Raw genomic sequence first — 18,736 nt, forward strand, 5'->3', positions numbered from 1 at the left:
ATCAACAAGAAAATGAACCTCATCCTCATGCATCTTAGGACCATTGTAGTCAAGCAAGATAGGCCTACTATTTGTCCTGTAATAAGCAAAGCCAATGTGTTACATTGAAAGCTTCCTGAAATTAGGACAAAGGGCAACAAGTATTTCTTGAAGCTATATCTTTATAGAATTAATTCATTTCAAGATTCCTAAGTAAGTTCAAGTGGATTAGCTTAATCCCTTCGTAGCATAATGCTAAATTTGTCACGAATTGGTAGGGAACAGAGCAAGTTGTTCTTCCTCTTAGAAGTCTCATTCTTTAGTTAATTTTCCCTTTCATGTGAAGCAAAGGTTTCAATTTCTCCACAGTAGTACCTTCATTGACTTCGGCTTCACTAATGACTAAATTGGCCATGTATATAGCTAAATGTCTGTTACTTTACTGACCAAGCAGTCCATCCAAGGGAAGACAGAAAACAGAAAGTTAGTAATACTTGTTTAACGAAATAGATTCTGAAAAACAAGAAAACAGTATAGGAATAAATCGAGCCCACTGAATACACAGTGTGTCCTTAAGGAAATTATTCCCCTCAAGTACCCGAGGTGCTGGAATATATCCTCCCAGGATAGAACGATTTAACTCACCAGTGTATAGGTACCAAAACTCTAATGAACTGCGAACCACTCAATAGTCGTAAAACACACTGGAAAATATTGTGCAGAAGAAGAAGAAGAAGCTCAGAAACTTTCGTAAGGAAAGATTTTGAGATTCAAACTCTATTTATAGAGTTGATGGCAATGTTTCTGAAAAGGTTTGCAACCTTTCAGAAACAGCCATGGCTGTTGAAAAGGGGTGTTTGAAATATTGCGGAAAAAATATATTTAAAATTATCCGGGAAAGAAAACGGGCCTGACCGAACCGGGTCGCGGGTCATGGGTTATTCCGGATTGAATTTTTCGTTAATTATTTAATTAATTAATTAAATAATTGAAAGAAATTTTGTCCAAAAAGATTAATCAATCAATCCAAATCCGTAGCCGAGCTCGGCCGAGCGACGACGGCGCGAGGCTTGCCTTTTTCTTAACTCTTTAAGAGCTAGAAGAAGAGCAATTGTATATATACCCATCAAAAGTCTTTTCTTCCTCCGATATGGGACAATGTCCCTTTCCCAAAGGAAACTCAAATATTTCATTTTTCCTCCATTTCTCATTCACCCTATTTAAGTTACACAAGCTTAAAATCCCAACATAGCTAAATGTCAGTTACTTTACTGACCAAGCAGTCCATCCAAGGGAAGACAGGAAAAACGTAATCCATAATGATGTAAACCATTTGGAAAAGATAGTTCAATAAGAAGAACAGAAGATAATTAAGGCGCCTGTGGAATACCAGTAACAACAAAATGTAATTCTTTTAATGAAAGCCAACTCTTCCCCTGGCCCTATTAGATTTGCTATTTTGTTAACGTGTGTGAATGTGCAATAACCAACATAAGTGTCCATCACAATAAGCCAATTTTCCCATTCAGCCTTGAAAATGATTGCATTCTAGAGCTTCATTATTTAAAACTTAGATTTAGAGGTTTGTCGAATGCAGTGCATTAAAATTTTTATATACCTACTTTTTTGTTTGTACCTATGTCACCTCATTATATGAAAAATATTATTCTGATTTTCGATGTGTATAGTAATTTTACAAAACGTAGTTATCGCCTTTTTAATATCAAATTGTCTAATCAGCTAATCTTTACGACATCACACTATAAATATCTCATTTTATAATGTGCATAAGAATTCTTTCATTAGTAGAATCAATTACCAAATTAAAAGTTGAATCTAATATTTTACTTGCTAAATTCCCTAAAATAAAAATAAGAAAACAAAAAAAAATTGACAGGTCAAACAAGATTAACATGCTAAGACTCACTTGGACTTCAAGAACTTATAGAAATATATATTTTTAAAAGTCAAATAGAAGTTCAAAGTAAGAAAATACTCTTGCAAGCTTTAATTTTTGGAATTGGACCCGGGCTCAGCACGGGCTAAGGTAACTAGTAAGTATAGATGGCCCAATAATTATATTATATGATACGAGATTTATTTTTGCAGTGTCTTTTTTTCTATATGTTTATACATTTTGTCCAATTTAATGGTTATTAATAAGTTTTGTATTTTAATTTATGTTCAAAATATTAATATATGGAAGTAGTTACATGACGTATGATCTTTTCTTCACTTGTTTTTATGTTATATAAGTCTTTGTATTTTGTACGTTCAAATGTCTCTATAAGAATATCGTTTGTTCCGATCTATTTTTGTCTTCTTAAATCGATTGACTATTATACACCTATAAAAATATTTAATATTTTAATCTTATTTGACTATAAACAAAAATTATCCAAAATATTAAACTTTCCCTCTTTTTACGTTTGAAAAATTGGCTGAATACAAAACATCACCAACTTTAACTTTTAATTTCTCATATTTCAAGTTCACACGAATTTCGATGATTCAATTTCCTTGTTTGGACTTACAAATTTAATTAATATTATGTCTCTAAAATCACTCACTATTTGGATGCAATCACATAAAGCATATGAATCTTATTGAAATAAAAGATATATTACTCGTAGCTTTTTTTTTTATAAAGTTTCAATAACTTTAAATATTATTTTCAAACGATGTGTCTATTTGCAACTACAACCACCTGAAATGTTCTTATCTCCACTTGAAAAAACAAAGTGTTTCAAAATTCATAATGTTTAAATTGAATAATATATTATGTATACACATATTGTAATATCACAATATTTCAAATAATTAGTAAAGGTAGAATAGTTTTGTTATCTAACTAAAATTTGAAAACTAACTTAGAAAATAATTTATCAACGTAGAAATTTTTTATTAATTTTTTAGCAAAACACCCAACTAATATATTTTTTTAAAAAAAAATTAATAGAGAACATGGGGCGCATTTGAATTTTCAATTCAATTAGTTTAAAAGCGTCTGCTATATTATAATTGATCATCCTTGATTCCTTTCGTATCTTATGCTAGCTATTTTATAAGTTTGTAATTTAGGATTTTACCTTAATTCATTAAGATAAAATCTCTTTTCTGTTTTTATGTTATTTATTTATTCTACTATTTTAATCATATTTTTGAATGAATAAAAGGTTTATTTTATCGGATAAGTGTAAAACTTTTTAAAGATTCTAAAATCAACACATACTCAACTTGATTATGACTTATAGTAGTTCATAACCTTTTGTAGGGATTGAAGTTAAGCTGCATAAGGTTACTCGAAAAAAAGCCACTAACTTTTTGAACACTAATCATTTGCTACACTACATGTCTTAATCATTTTCAATTAAAAATTTCAAGTGTAATATTTTTTTTTATAAGTGTCACAATCCGAAATTCCCATATTCGTACCGTGATGGAGCCTAACATTTCACTTGTTAGGCAAGCCAACATTAAAATAATATTATCTATTTTTAAAATAATTTTTGAATTTGTTAATAACAAGAAACAAATGCGGAAGTAAAGTCTAAAATATATTGAATAATTCATAAAAATAACGGTATCTAAATACCATCCCAGAATTGGTGTCACAAGCGCACGAGCTTCTAGAATAAATACAAATAAAGGTCTGAATAAAATAAAGCTGTCTGGAAACAAACACACAGCTAAAGTAAAGTAGACGGGGACTTCAGAACTACGAACGCCGTGTAGTTATACCTCAAGTCTCCTCTGAGTAGCTGAAATCCAAGCAAGTCTATAGTACGCCGCTGAGACCAACTCCAAAATCTGCACAAGAAGTGCAGAGTGTAGTATCAGTACAACCGACCCCATATACTGGTAAGTGCTGAGTCTAACCTCAACGAAGTAGTGACTAGGCTAAAGCGGGTCACTTATATTACCTGTACGCAATATTAGTAACAACAACAATAATAGAAATAAATCAGGTAACTCGTTTATAATAATTGAAGCCAACTCAGCAGTCATAACCAATTATCATTTCCATCAATTCTGTTGTAGCGTGTAACCCGCTCTCACAATATATTCACATTCAATTCTGTTGCAGCGTGCAACTCGCTCTCACAATATATTCACACTCGGTTCTGTTGCGGCATGCAACCCGCTCCTCCAATATATTCATTTTAATCAAGTCTGTTATATATTTATTTCAATCAAGTATATATAGACTTTTTAATAAGTCTGTTGCGGCGTGCAATCCGATCCCCCAATATTGACTTTTAATAAGTCTGTTTGCGGCGTGCAACCCGATCCTCCAATATGAACTTTTTAATAAGTTTGTTGCGGCGTGCAACTCGATCCTCCAATATAGACTTTTTAATAAGTCTGTTGCGGCGTGCAACTCGATCCTCCAATATATCCATTTACCAATTCTTATAGAAGAAATTTTCCCAATAAATGTAATAATTAATATAAAATTATAAGACAATAAACATACAATAATTATAATTTAATTATGAAACAAACAATGACAAATAGCACATTATTATGGAAATCAGGGAGAAAATATGCAGTTTAATATTTAATATGCTAAATGTCAAATAACAATTAAAACACATAATTCAAATAGCATGTAACAATTAATGCAGGAATTAAAGAATTAAAATTTGACAAAGAATAGGAGAGAAATAATTATTATAATAATTAATTTATGATTTAAAATAATTTATGATTTTTCAAGTAAGCAGGCAAACAATTAATTTGACGACATATAGACACTCGTCACCCCACCTATACGTCATTCACATGCATTTCACATAACAAATAATTTAAGGGTTCTATTCCCTCAAGTCAAGGTTAACCACGATACTTACCTCGCTTTGCAAATTCCAATCAATTACTCGACCATAACTTTTCCTTTTAAATTTGTCTCTAAAAGTTTCAAATCTATTCACAAACAATTCGATATACTCAATACGAATCATAGGAATTAATTCCATATGAATTTACAAATTTTTCAGATTAAAATCCGAAATTCAATAAAATATTCGGCAGTAGGACCCACGTCTTAAATCTCAAAAAAATTTACGAAATCCGAATACCCATTTCGAGACGAGTCCACCCATATAAAAATTATCCAATTCCGATGTCAAATGGGCCTTCAAATCTAAATTTTTTATTTTTGAAAGGTTTTACAAAAATTCCAATTTCTTTCATCTAAATCCGAAATAAACGATGAATATAGACTTAGATTTATGAAATACAATCACTATATGATAAAGAACACTTACCCAGTTCGAAATCGTGAAAAACTCCTTTGATATCGCCCATAAACCGAGTTCTAATTGAGGGTTTGTGAAAAATGGGAAAAATCCCATTCTGGTTCTGTTTTAAGTCACAGGCGTCAGGCCTTCTTCGCGTTCGCGATAAGTAGCAGCCCGTGGCTTTCGCGTTCGCGAGTCCTCCTTCGCGTTCGCGAAGGCTTTTCCCCCCAGGCCTTCATGTTCGCGTGCCAGTGCTCGCGTTCGCGTAGAAGGACAACATACCCCTCCCCCAGGCCTCTAAAGCTTCACGTTCGCGTTGAGTTTGTCGCGTTCGCGAAGGGTGAAGTCCCCATAGCTTTGCGTTCGTGACCCAATCTTTGCGTTCGCGAAGAAGGAAAATTCAGCCAGCCCAGTTTGCTGTTCGCGTTCGCGAGAGTACATTCGCGAACGCGATGAAGGAAATATCAGAAGCCTGAAGTTGCAGAAAAACCAGATTTTTTAAGTTCAAAATCATCCCATAGCCTACCCGAAACTCACCCGAGCCTTTGGAGCTCCAAACCAAACATGCACACAAGTCCAAAAACCTCAGACGATCTTGCTCGCACGATCAAATCGCCAAAATAACACCTAAAACTACGAATTAGACACCAAATCAAAGAAAGTTTTTTAAAAAACTTTAAAACTTATATTTTTACAACCGGACGTCCGAATCACGTCAAATCAATTCCGATTCTCACCAAATTTGGCAGACAAGTCATAAATATTATAGTGGACCTATACCGGACTCGAGAACTAAAATACGGACCCGAGGTCAATAAATCCAATATTAGTAATTTCTTAAAGATCATTAAGCTTTTCAAACTTTTAATTTTTCATCAAAATTCCATATCTCGGGCTAGGGACCTCGGAATTCGATTCCGGGCATACGCCCAACTCCCAAATCATGATACAGACCTACCAGAATTGTCAAAATACTGATCCGGATCCGTTTGCTCAAAATGTTGACCAAAGTCAACTCAGTTGAGTTTTAACGCTCTATTTTACATTTTAATCCATTTTTCACATAAAAACTTTTCGGAAAATTGTACGGACTGCGCACGCAAGTCGAGGAATGATATATGGTACTTTTCGAGGTGTTAGAACATAGAATTACTTATTAAATTTAAAGATGACACTTTGGGTCATCATAAGCGATGCTAATTTTTTTGATAATCTTAAGATCTTTCATTCAACGATGTAAAAAAAATATTAAAATAGAGATAAACTAATTTAAATATATAAATTAGCTAACTAAGGGAACATATGATTTAGAAATGAAAATGTAATGTTGCTGCCGCTGGGATCTCCTTGTTTTCTCTTAATCCAATTATTATTATATTTCTTTAGTATTGGAATATTGATTTTTTTTTATTTCTTTATATTCAAGCTTTTATTTTTTATGAGCTCTTCATTTATTTGTTACTATAACTAATATATATTCAACTCAATATTTTAAAATTAAATTTTAGATATTCAATAACTATACGAAAAGTACTATAAGTTATAATTTTTCTCATGTCAATATGATTAAAAACAATTATAATGTTGGTCAAACTTCACATAATTTGATTTTTGATAAGCGAAATGTGTTATTTAAATTGAAACGAAGGAAGTAATGTATATTTTATTAGTTGAATAATCTAAGCATGACAAATAGAACTAATATAATATAATCATCTATATCGAGGAATTAATTATTCTATTCAAAAGGCCCGTGATTATAAAATAAGGAGCATACTGGGTATGAACTTCAAATACACAAGCATGACCCAAATATATAGTACTCCATATGAAAGGGTGCAATTACCTTGACAAATGTGTAAGGCAGAGATGAGATATGATTTGAGTGGGGCCGGGATTATCACGACCCAAAATTCAACTAGTCGTGATGACACCTAACCCAACCCGCTAGGTAAGCCAATTAACAACTATCCAATTCCAATGATGTTTAATAAGACAGTTAAGTAAAGAAATTATCCGAATCTTATACATTTCCCAAAGACTGGTAGTACAAATCATGCGCTTCTAAGAATAGAGTTTACAAAGCTGAAATGAAGTAAATACATCATCTGCTTGAAAACAAATACATTAACATAGTTTTATAGATCTAAGGCTACCATGAACAAGAGGCAGCTACAACCGGGACGCAGGTACATCTTCAAATCCAGCTCTCATCGAACACAGAAATATCAATAGCCAACATCTGCACGCAAGGTACAGAAGTGCAGTATGAGTACAACCGACCCCATGTACTCAATAAGTAACAAACCTAACCTTAGGTTGAAAGTAGTGACGAGCTAACACAAAGGTCGGGTCCAACACCAATATTCCATAACAATTCATAACAGCATAGTACAAGTAACAAAAGAGGTATCTCAGAAATAAAATGCTCAGTTCGTTCACAATTCCAGAAAAATAGGCATTTCTTTTCAAGTATCTCGGTGAAAACCCAAATCTTTTACCGAAAATGCCAAAATACGAGTAAGTTTGAAAACTGTGATTTTTCCAAAACTCCTTTCAATAATAAGTAAGATGTTTTATTTTCAGATAGTATAAGAAAAGTACATCTCTATGCCTATATGTCAAGATACAGGTAAAATCATAAATGTCATCAAAATCGGGTAGTAGAAGGAAATGCATCTCTATGCATGTATCTCAAGTACGCATGTCAAATGCAATGCATCTCAATGATGAGCTCATGTACTCACACTCTCAGAGTACTCAATCTCACTGTCTCGCATTCCCTCTCACTATGCTCAATGCTCAGCACACTCAATCACTCAGCACTGTACAATACCTGCAGCGGTGTGCATCCCGATCCACATATGACCATAAGGCCCGTTGCGGCGTGCAACCCGATCCACATATATATAGCCATAAGGCTCATTGCGGCGTGCAACCCAATCCATATACATATATATAATCAACTGTGGTCACTGGGGGTGTGCAGACTCGAGAGGGGTTCCTACAGCCCAAGCGCTATAATCCGCACGGACAACTTACGTGCTGCACGGACAACTCACGTGCCATAATATCAATATTTAGATCCGCACGGATAACTCACGTGCTGTACGGACAACTCACGTGCTGCACGGATAACTCACGTACTATAGTATTAATATCTGGATCTTCATGGACAACTCACGTGCTATAGTATCAATATCCTCACAAACATGCCCTCGTCCTCACTCAGTCATCAATCTCTCCAGTCTCACTCACGGGCTCACAATGTCATGAAACTAGCCCGACAACAATGATATGATGTATCAATAAATAACAACTGAGACTGATATATGATATGAATGCATGAATATAACTGAGTACGAAATATTAATAAAATTTGTGAAATGACAGCAAAAGATGACCACTATGGGTCCTAGCAGTATCGTCATAAAGCCTAAACATGATGTCTAGCATGATTGACATCTCAATTACTTTATCACATGGTGAAAGCACGGACATCAATAAAGTAGGACCACTATACAGTGCCATGGAAACAACAGAGTCCCAATTAACATGGTGCACGCCCACACACCCGTCACATAGCATGTGCGTCACCTTAATACCAATCACATAACACGTATTTCGGGATTTCATATCTCAGTACTAAGTTTAGAAGAGTTACTTACCTCGAACAAGCCAATACTAATGCCGAGCAAGCCAAGCGATGCTCCAAAGATGCCATTACCAATATATTAAATAAATCCCAAGGAAACAATTCCAAATGATAAGATCGAATCCTTAATCAAAACCCAAAATCGGCCAAAAATCACACCAGGGCTTGCGCCTCGTAACCCAACAAAACTCACAAAATCCGACAACCCATTCAATTACGAGTCTAACCATACTAGTTTCACTCAAATTCGACTCCAATTCGATGTTCAAAACTCAAAAATTCATATTATGAAACTTTAGGCCAAAACCTCCAATTTCCTCTATAAAATTTACAATCTAATTACCAAAAATGAAGGTAGATTCGTGATATAAAATCAAAAATGAGTAGAGAACACCTACCCCAGTCCACAAGATGAAAATTGCTTCAAGAATCGCCTCTATCCGAGCTTCATAGCTCCTAAAATGAAGAAAGAACCAAAACCCTCGATAATATAGCTTCTGCCCAGCGATTCCACATTTGCAAACAATTCGTCGCATCTGCGACCACCGCTTTTGCGGTAAAACTTCGCTTCTGCGAAAACAACTGACCCAACAATCCCTCGCACTTGCGGTCTTTAAGCCACTTCTGCGATCGCGCTTCTGTGCACTTGAACCGCATCTGCGGTTGCGCAGGTTTGTCCAAGCACCCGCACCTGCGATCCTCACGCCCAGCTCCCTTTCACGCTTCTGCGACTCCTATGTCATTTTTGCGACCATCGCACCTGCGCAAACCAGCCGCAGATGCGATTACACCAGAACCAGCAGCTTAGCAAAAATCCAAAAATGCAATGAAATGATCTAAACATCATCCGAAACTCACCTGAGCCCCTCGGGACCCCGTCTGAACATGCTTACAAGTTCCATAACACAATACGGACCTACTCGAGGCCTCAAAACATACATAACAACATCAAAATGACGAATCACACCTCAAATCGAAATCTATGAACTTTGAACTTTCAAATTCAATAACTCGTGCCGAAATATAGCAAATAAATTCGAAATGACTTCAAATTTTTGCACACAAGTCATAAATGACATAACAGAGCTATTTCAATTTCCAGAATCAAATCCTGACCTCGATATCAAAAAGTCAACCCCCGGTCAAACTTTCCAAAAATTTAACTTTTGCCATTTCAAGCCTAATTCCACTACGGACCTCCAAATAATTTTTCGGACATGCTCCTAAGTCCAAAGAGCTATTGGAATCATCAGAATTCAAATCCGAGGTCGTTTACACATAAGTCAATATCCGGTCAACTTTTCCAACTTAAGTTTTTAATTATGAGACTAAGTGTCTCATTTCACTCCTAAATCCTTCCGGACCCGAACCAATTACCCCGGCAAGTCATACAACAACTGTAAAGCATAAAGTGAGAAGTAAATAGGGAAACGGGGCTGTAATACTCGAAATAATCGACCGGATCGTTACAGGGATGTGGTGGCCATATGAGAATATAATGTTAAGACAACAGATATTGTATGGAAAAATGTGTGGCGATGGATGGTGACATAAGCAAAAGATTATTTAGTCAAGATACTTAAAAATATATATAGTAACTATAGTAGGATTCTTTTTTGACCAATTATACTATTCCATTTAAACGAAATGACCAAATTATCCTTGATATCCCTAGAAGACATGTTGGCCTACTGCCTGCTTATTCCCTCTTCTATATAGTAAGCAGACATGTTGACCAACTGCTGCTTATTCCCTCTTCGGGCGCAACCTCACGAGAATGTCAAGAAATTTATTTGTTGTCATTCAAATTGACAACGATTATATGAGTACCTTGTTTTAGAAGTTAAATAAATATATGTCACGACCCGGAATTCCCACCGTCGGGACCGTGATGGCGCCTAATATTTCACTTGCTAGGCAAGCCAAGGTTGGAGAATCATTAAACCAATCCTTATTCCATTCAGTAAATAACAGCAAATTAGCTAAGATGAAATATAGTGAGTGCGGAATAATATAAAAATTGCATTAATTACTACCACCCGGATCTGGAGTCACAATTCACAAACTTCTAAGATTTCTCTACAAGTAAATATCTAAAGGAAATACAACTGTTCTCGATATAAATGAAACAGTAAAGGAAATGCATAGAAAGGGATGCCAGGGCCTACGGACGCCAACATGACTACCTTGGGTCTCCAAACGGATCAAGCCAACAGCTAGACTCAGGGTCAACTTCTTATAATCGATTTAGTAGTAATATTTTGGAAAATAGGCTTGCCTTGTAACACGATAGGCGCCATCACGACCATGGTTAGATTTTGGGTTGTGACAAAACCTGTGCAATATATATCAATATATACAACAATAACAACAACTAAAGAAGCAAGGCAAGAAATATTGGGAAGGGGACATGCTGAGGGGATTACATGGCAAGGAATCACAACAGGAATGAGAACATGATCAATCGATACATCTTTAACAGAAAGAAACAAGTAAACACAGTAAAGGAAAGTGCACGGCATCACCCTTCGTGCTTTTACTCTCAACCTCACCATAAGATACAATAGAAACGGCATGACATCACCCTTCGTGCATTAACTCTCTCATAACATGGCACGGCATCACCCTTCGTGCATTATCACTCACTCATAAAATGTTGCATGGCATCACCCTTCGTGCTTTAACACTCTCCCTCACCAAGATAATGAACAGTAACAACTTGGAGATAGAAATATCAAGAACAAGTCTTACTTCAACATTCAATTCCACGTTACTAACCTCAACTTTGAGTCAATACCCAATCAATACCAATTTCCATAAAACATAATAAGAGTTGTTCAACATAACGAATAGCTAGTCTAATCATGAACAATATGATCAAGGAATACCACAATTACAATAATAAGACTCACTTTCATGTTATGACTCAACAACAACGCATAGGTACTCGTCACCTCACCTATATGTTGTACTCAACATACAAACACGTAGAAAATAAGCGAATAATGCCTAATCCCTCAAGCAAAGGTTAACAACGACACTTACCTCGCTCCGAAGGCCACTCAATACTCAATCACAGCTTTTCCTCTAGAATCCACTCCAAACCACTCGTATCTATTCAAAAATGACTCAATAATATGAAATATTGCTAAAGGAATCAATTATATTCCATAAATTTAGATTCCCAAACTTTCCCCCCAAAAGTCAAAAATCGACCTCGGGCCCGCTTGGTTAAAACCCGAGGTTCGAACCAAAATCCATTTACCCATTCACCCTCGAGCCCGAATATGCAATTGGTTTTGGAATCCAACCTCAATTTGAGGTCTAAATCCCAATTTTCCAAAAATCTCTAATTCTACCCAAACCCCCAATTTCTACCATGGAAATCCTAGATTTCAGGTTGGAAATTCATGAAATGTAATGGGTAATTGAAAAGAAATGGTTTAGAATCACTTACCAACACTTTGGAAAGAATTTAGCTTGGGAGAATCATCTCTAAGCCGTTTGGCTTTTGAAAAGTTGAAAGAACGGCTTAAGTCCCGTAATGGGACTGTTTAATAGCTGGGCGACAGTGTTCATCGCGTTCACGAGGACACTGTTGCGTTCGTAAAGAGCAGAGCTTGCCAAGCTTACGCGATCGAAAAACTCTTATTGCGTTTGCGAAGGCTACGCCCCCTGGCCTTCGCGTTTGTGAGTCCTTGCTCGCGTTCGAGATGAAGAGTGACTGACTCCCTCCCCAGGTCCCAAACACTACGTGTTCGCGTTGGGCTGGTCGCGTTCTCGAAGGGTAAAGCCCCATCACTCCGCGTTCGTGACCTAGCCTTCGCATTCGCGAAGAAGAAAAACCCAGCCATCCCAGTTTTTACTTCGCGCTCGCGAGAGTACCTTCGCGAACGCGAAGAAGGAAACCAAAAGGCACCTGAAGCTGCATAAAACTAGATTTTTCTAAGTGCAAAACACCCCGATGCCTATCCGAAACTCACCCGAGCCCTCGGGGCTCCAAACCAAATATGCACACAAGTCTAAAAACATCATACGAACTTGCTCGCGTGATCAAATCGCCAAAATAATACCTAGAACTACGAATTTAGTACCAAATCAAATGAAATTCTCAAGAACACTTTAAAAATTCTATTTCCACAACCGGACGTGCGAATCACGTCAAACCAACTCCATTTCACACCAAATTTCACAGATAAGTCATAAATATTATATTGGACCTATACCGGGCTCCGGAACCAAAAATACGGACCCGGTACTAACAATGCCAAACTTCAATCAATTCTTAAAGACCTTAGATTTTCAAACTTTTGATTTTTCTCAAAAATTCATAACTCGAGCTAGGGACCTCCGAATTTAATTCCGGGCATACGCCCAGGTCCCATATTTCGATACGTACCCACCGGGACCGTCAAAATACGGATCTGGTCCTGTTTACCAAAAATGTTGATCGAAATCAATTCAAATAAAGTTTCTAGGAATTTTTTTTATTTTTATCAGTTTTTAACATAAAAGCCTCCCGGAAGAAGATGCACGCAAATCGAGGAAGGCTAAGATGAGGTTTTTGAGACCTTGTAATGCAGAATTAGGTTCTAAAATATAAGATGACCTATCGGGTCATCATATTCTCCACCTCTAAAATAACCGTTCGTCCTCGAACGGGCATAGAAAAGTACCTGGGCTGGTGAAAAGATGTGGATATCAACTCCGCATGTCTGACTCGGACTCCCAAGTAGCTGCCTCGACGGGCTGACCTCTCCACTGTACTCGAACTGAAGGATAACTCTTTGATCTCAACTGGCAAACTTGCCGAGCTAGAATAGCCAGCGGCTCCTCCTCGTAAATGAAATCCTTGTCCAACTAGACAGAGCTGAAATCTAACACATGGGACGGATCGACGTGATACTTTCGAAGTATGGACACATGGAACACCGGATGAACTGATGATAATCCCGGTGGCAATGCTAGCCTGCAAGCCACCTCTCTCACTCTCTCCAGAATCTCAAAAGTTCTGATATACCTAGGGCTCAACTTGCTCTTTTTTTCGAACCTCATTACAACCTTCATGGGTGATACCCGAAGCAACACCCTCTCCCCAACCATGAATGCTACATCACGAACTCTACGGTCGGCATAACTCTTCTGCCTGGACTGAGCTGTGCGAAGTCTATCCTGAATAATCTTGACCTTGTCCAATGCATCCTGTACCAAATCTGTACCCAATAACCGAGCCTCTCCCGGCTCAAACCATCCGATCGGCGATCGACACCGTCTAGCATATAGTGCCTCATAGGAAGCCATCTGAATGCTCAACTGGTAGCTGTTGTTGTAGGAGAAATTTGCAAGGGGCAAGAACTGATCCCATGATCCTCCGAAGTCTATAACACATGCGCGAAGCATATCCTCCAAGATCTGAATAGTGCGCTCGGACTGTCCATCTGTCTGAGGATAAAACGCTGTGCTTAACTCAACCCGTGTGCCCAACTCACACTGTACTGCTCTCCAAAAGTGTGAAGTGACTACGTACCTCGATCAGAAATGATAGACACGGGCACACGATGAAGACGGACGATCTCGCGAATATAAATCTCTGCCAACCGCTCCGAAGAATACGAAACTGCAATAAGAATGAAGTGCGCTAGCTTAGTTAGCCTGTCCACAATGACCCAAACGGCATCGAACTTCCTCTGAGTCTCTGGGAGTCCAACAACGAAATCCATAGTGATACGCTCCCACTTCCACTCAGGAATCTCTATCTTCTAAAGCAAACCACCAGGTCTCTGATACTCATACTTGACTTGCTGACAATTTAGACATCGAGCTACATATGCAACTATATCCTTCTTCATCCTCCTCCACCAATAATGCTATCGCAAGTCCTGATACATCTAGGCGGCGCCCGGATGAATAGAATACCGGGAACTGTGGGCCTCCTCTAGAATCAAGTCACAAAGTCCATCCATATTAGGCACATGAACACGACCCTGTATCCTCAAAACTCCATCATCTCCGACCGTAACCTGCTTGGCATCACCGTGCCGCACCGTGTACCTAAGGACAAACAAATAAGGGATATCATATTGCCGCTCCCTGATGTTCTCAAACAACGAAGACCGAGCGACGGTACAAGCTAGAACAAGACTGGGCTCAAAAACATCCAACCTCACGAACTGATTGGCCAAAGCCTGGACATCTAGTGCAAGCGGTCTCTCACCGACTGGAATATATGCAAGGCTGCCCATACTCATTGACTTCCTACTTAAGGCATCGGCCACCACGTTGGCCTTTCCTGAATAATACAAGATGGTGATATCATAATCTTTCAATAGCTCTAACCACCTCCTCTGCCTCAAATTGCGATCCTTTTTTTTGAACAAGTACTGTAAACTCTGATGGTCCGTGAAAACCTCACACGACACGCCGTAAATATAGTGCCTCTAAATCTTTAGTGCATGAACAATGGCTACCAACTCTAAGTCATGGACAGAGTAATTATTCTCGTGAACCTTCAATGCCCGCAAAGCATATGCAATAACCTTGCCACCCTGCATCAATACCGCACCCAGACCAATACGAGATGCGTCATAATATACTGTATAATATCCTGAACCTGGGGGCAACACCAATACCGGTGCCATAGTCAAAGTAGTCTTGAGCTTCTGAAAGCTGGCCTCACACTCGTCCGACCATCTGAACGGGGTACCCTTCTGGGTTAACCTGGTCAACGTGGATGCTATAGATGAGAAGCCCTTCACAAACCGATGGTAATAACCCACCAATCCCAAGAAACTATGGATCTCTATAGCTGATGTGGGTCTAGGCCAGTTCTGAACTGCCTTAATCTTCTTAGGATCCACCTGAATACCCCCTGCTGATACAACGTGACCCAAGAAAGCAATTGAACTCAATCAAAACTCGCATTTTGAAAACTTAGCATATAACCGGTTGTCTCTCAGAGTCTGAAGAACAATCCGAAGATGTTGCTCATGCTCCTCTCGGCTGCAGGAGTAGATCAAGATATCATTAATAAACACAATCACAAAGGAATCCAAGTAGGGCTTGAACACCCGGTTCATCAAATCCATGAATACTGCTAGGGTATTTGTCAGCCCAAATGACATCACTAGAAACTCATAATGCCCATACTGAATCTGAAAAGCTATATTAGGGACATCGGATGCCCTAATCCTTAACTGATGATAGCCAGATCTCAAATCAATCTTCAAAAATACCTTGGAACCCTGAAGCTGATCAAATAAATCATCAATCTTCGGCAATGGATACATTTTTTTTATGGTGACTTTGTTCATCTTCCGATAATATATACACATCCTCATCGATCCATCTTTCTTCTTCACAAACAACATAGGTGCACCCCAGGGCGAGATACTAGGTCTAATGAAGCCCTTATCAAGAAAATCTTGTAACTGTTCCTTCAATTCTTTCAACTCTGGCAAGGCCATGCGGTATGGTGGAATGGAAATGGGCTGAGTTCCCGGAGCCAAATCAATGAAGAAATCAATATCCCTGTCGGGTGGCATCCCCGGCAGGTCTGCAGGAAACACCTCTAGAAACTCACTAACAACCGGCACTAAATCCATGAAAGGAACCTACGCACTAGAATCGCGGACATAATCCAAATAAGCTAGACACCCCTTCTCGACCATATGCCGAGCCTTCACATAAGAGATAATCCTGCTGGTAGAATGGCCAGGAGTCCCTCTCCACTCTAATCGAGGTAACCCTGGCAAGGCTAAGGTCACCATCTTGGCATGACAATCTAATATAGCATGATAAGGTGACAGCCAATCCATACCCAGAATGACATCAAAATCAACCATATCGAGAAGTAAAAGATCTACACGAGTCTCAAGGCTCCCAATGGTGACCACACACGAACGATAAACACGATCTACAACAATAGCATCTCCTACTAGTGTAGACACATACACAGGAGCACTCAAAGAATCACGAGGCATGACCAAATAGGAAGCAAAATAGGATGACACATATGAGTAAGTAGATCTCGGATCAAATAGAACTGAAGCATCCCCACTGCAAACTGAAATAGTACCTGTAATAACGGCGTCAGATAACTCAGCCTCAGGCCTGGCTGGAAAAGCATAACATCGGGGTTGGGCCCCACCACCCTAAACTACGTCCCTGGGATGACCTCTAACTGGCTGGTCTCTACCTCTAACGGCCTGACATCCACCTCTAACAGTCTGGCCCCTACCTCTAGCTACCTGACCCCTGCCTCTAGCTGGCTGAGCAGGTGGTGCAACAACTAGTGCCGGAACCATGGCACGAGAACCTTGATGCTGTGAGCTGCCCGATGTCCGAGGGCAAAATCTAGCAATGTGCCTCGGATCACCACAAGTATAACAAGACCTCGACTGCTGTGACTGTTGGCCGTGAAACTGACCCTGTCAACCTGAGTAATCACCATGAAAACTCTGGAGCGGAGGTGCACTAATAGGGGCTGGTGGTGTACTGTAGGCTAGCTGGTCGGAATAATGCATCTGAGGGCCACGACCACTTGAGGCACCGTGTGATGCCTGGAGTGCTGAATAAAATGGCCTGGGAGGATGGCCTCTACCGTAAGTACCCCAGCCTCCAGATGAGGCTCCACTGAATCCACCGGAGTGACGAGGCCTCTTGCCAGGCCCCTGACCACTCCCCTGAGCTAAAACCATCTCGACTCTCCTGGAAACATTGGCAGCCGCCTGAAAAGCAATCTCACTCCCAGTCTCCTTAGCCATCTACAATCTGACAGGTAGAGCAAGTCCATCAATAAAACTCCTCACCCTCTCTCTCTCGGTAGGAAGTAGAATAAGAGCAAGACGGGCTAAATCCACAAAATGGGTCTCATACTGAGTAACGGTCATACTGCCCTGCTGGAGACGCTCGAACTGACGATGATGCTCCTCTCTCAATGTGATAGGGAGAAACTTCTCTAGGAAGAGCTGAGAAAACTGGTCCCAAGAAAGAGCACGTGACCCAGCTGGTCTGGTCAACAAATAATCTCTCCACCATTTCTTGGCGGAACCATTCATCTGAAATACAGCAAAATTGACCCCATTGGTCTCCACTATACCCATGTTTCGTAGAACCTCGTGACAGATGTGGAGATACTCCTGGGGATCCTCTGAAGGAGCACCACTGAAGTGAACTGGAAAGAGCTTGGTGAACTTGTCCAACCTTCATAAAGCCTCACAAGACATAGCTGATCCATCTTCGGCCTGTGCCGCAAAAATCGGCTGAACTACTCTAACTGGCTGAGTTGTTAAAGCCTGATACTGGGGAGCTACCTGCTCCGGAGCGGGAGTAGTGGGATTCTGGGCTCCTCCTCCAGCCTGAGTGACGGTTGGTGCCATGGGAAATATGCCAGTCTGGGCTACACTCTTTATAACGCTCACCAAACGGACCAAAGCGTCCTGAAGTACTGGGGTAGAAATGAACCCCTCCGGAACTGAGCTTGTCCGGCAGGAACAGTCTGGACTGGAACCTCCTGGCCCAACTCTACCTGAGGTGACACTGCTGGTACTACTACACGAGCTCTGGGTTGAGCCCTGCCCCTGTCTCGGCCTCTGGCATGGCCTCGTCCTCGACCTCTACCCCCTCGTAGGAGCTGCCACTAGGGGCTCTGGCTGCTGCTTAGCTAAGGAAGCGGTACGTGTTCTCGCCATCTGAGAGAGAATAAGAGTAGAAGAGTTTAGTCAGTATTTAGAAAACGAAATCGCACGACTGAGAAGAATAGAAGTGAAATTTGTTCCTAAACTTCATAGCCTCTGGAAGATAAGCACAGACGTCTCCGTACCGATCCTCCAGACTCTACTAAGATCGATCGTGAATCGTG

Source organism: Nicotiana tabacum, chromosome 4, assembly GCF_000715075.1.
Source record: "Nicotiana tabacum cultivar K326 chromosome 4, ASM71507v2, whole genome shotgun sequence".
Classification (NCBI taxonomy): Eukaryota; Viridiplantae; Streptophyta; class Magnoliopsida; order Solanales; family Solanaceae; genus Nicotiana; species Nicotiana tabacum.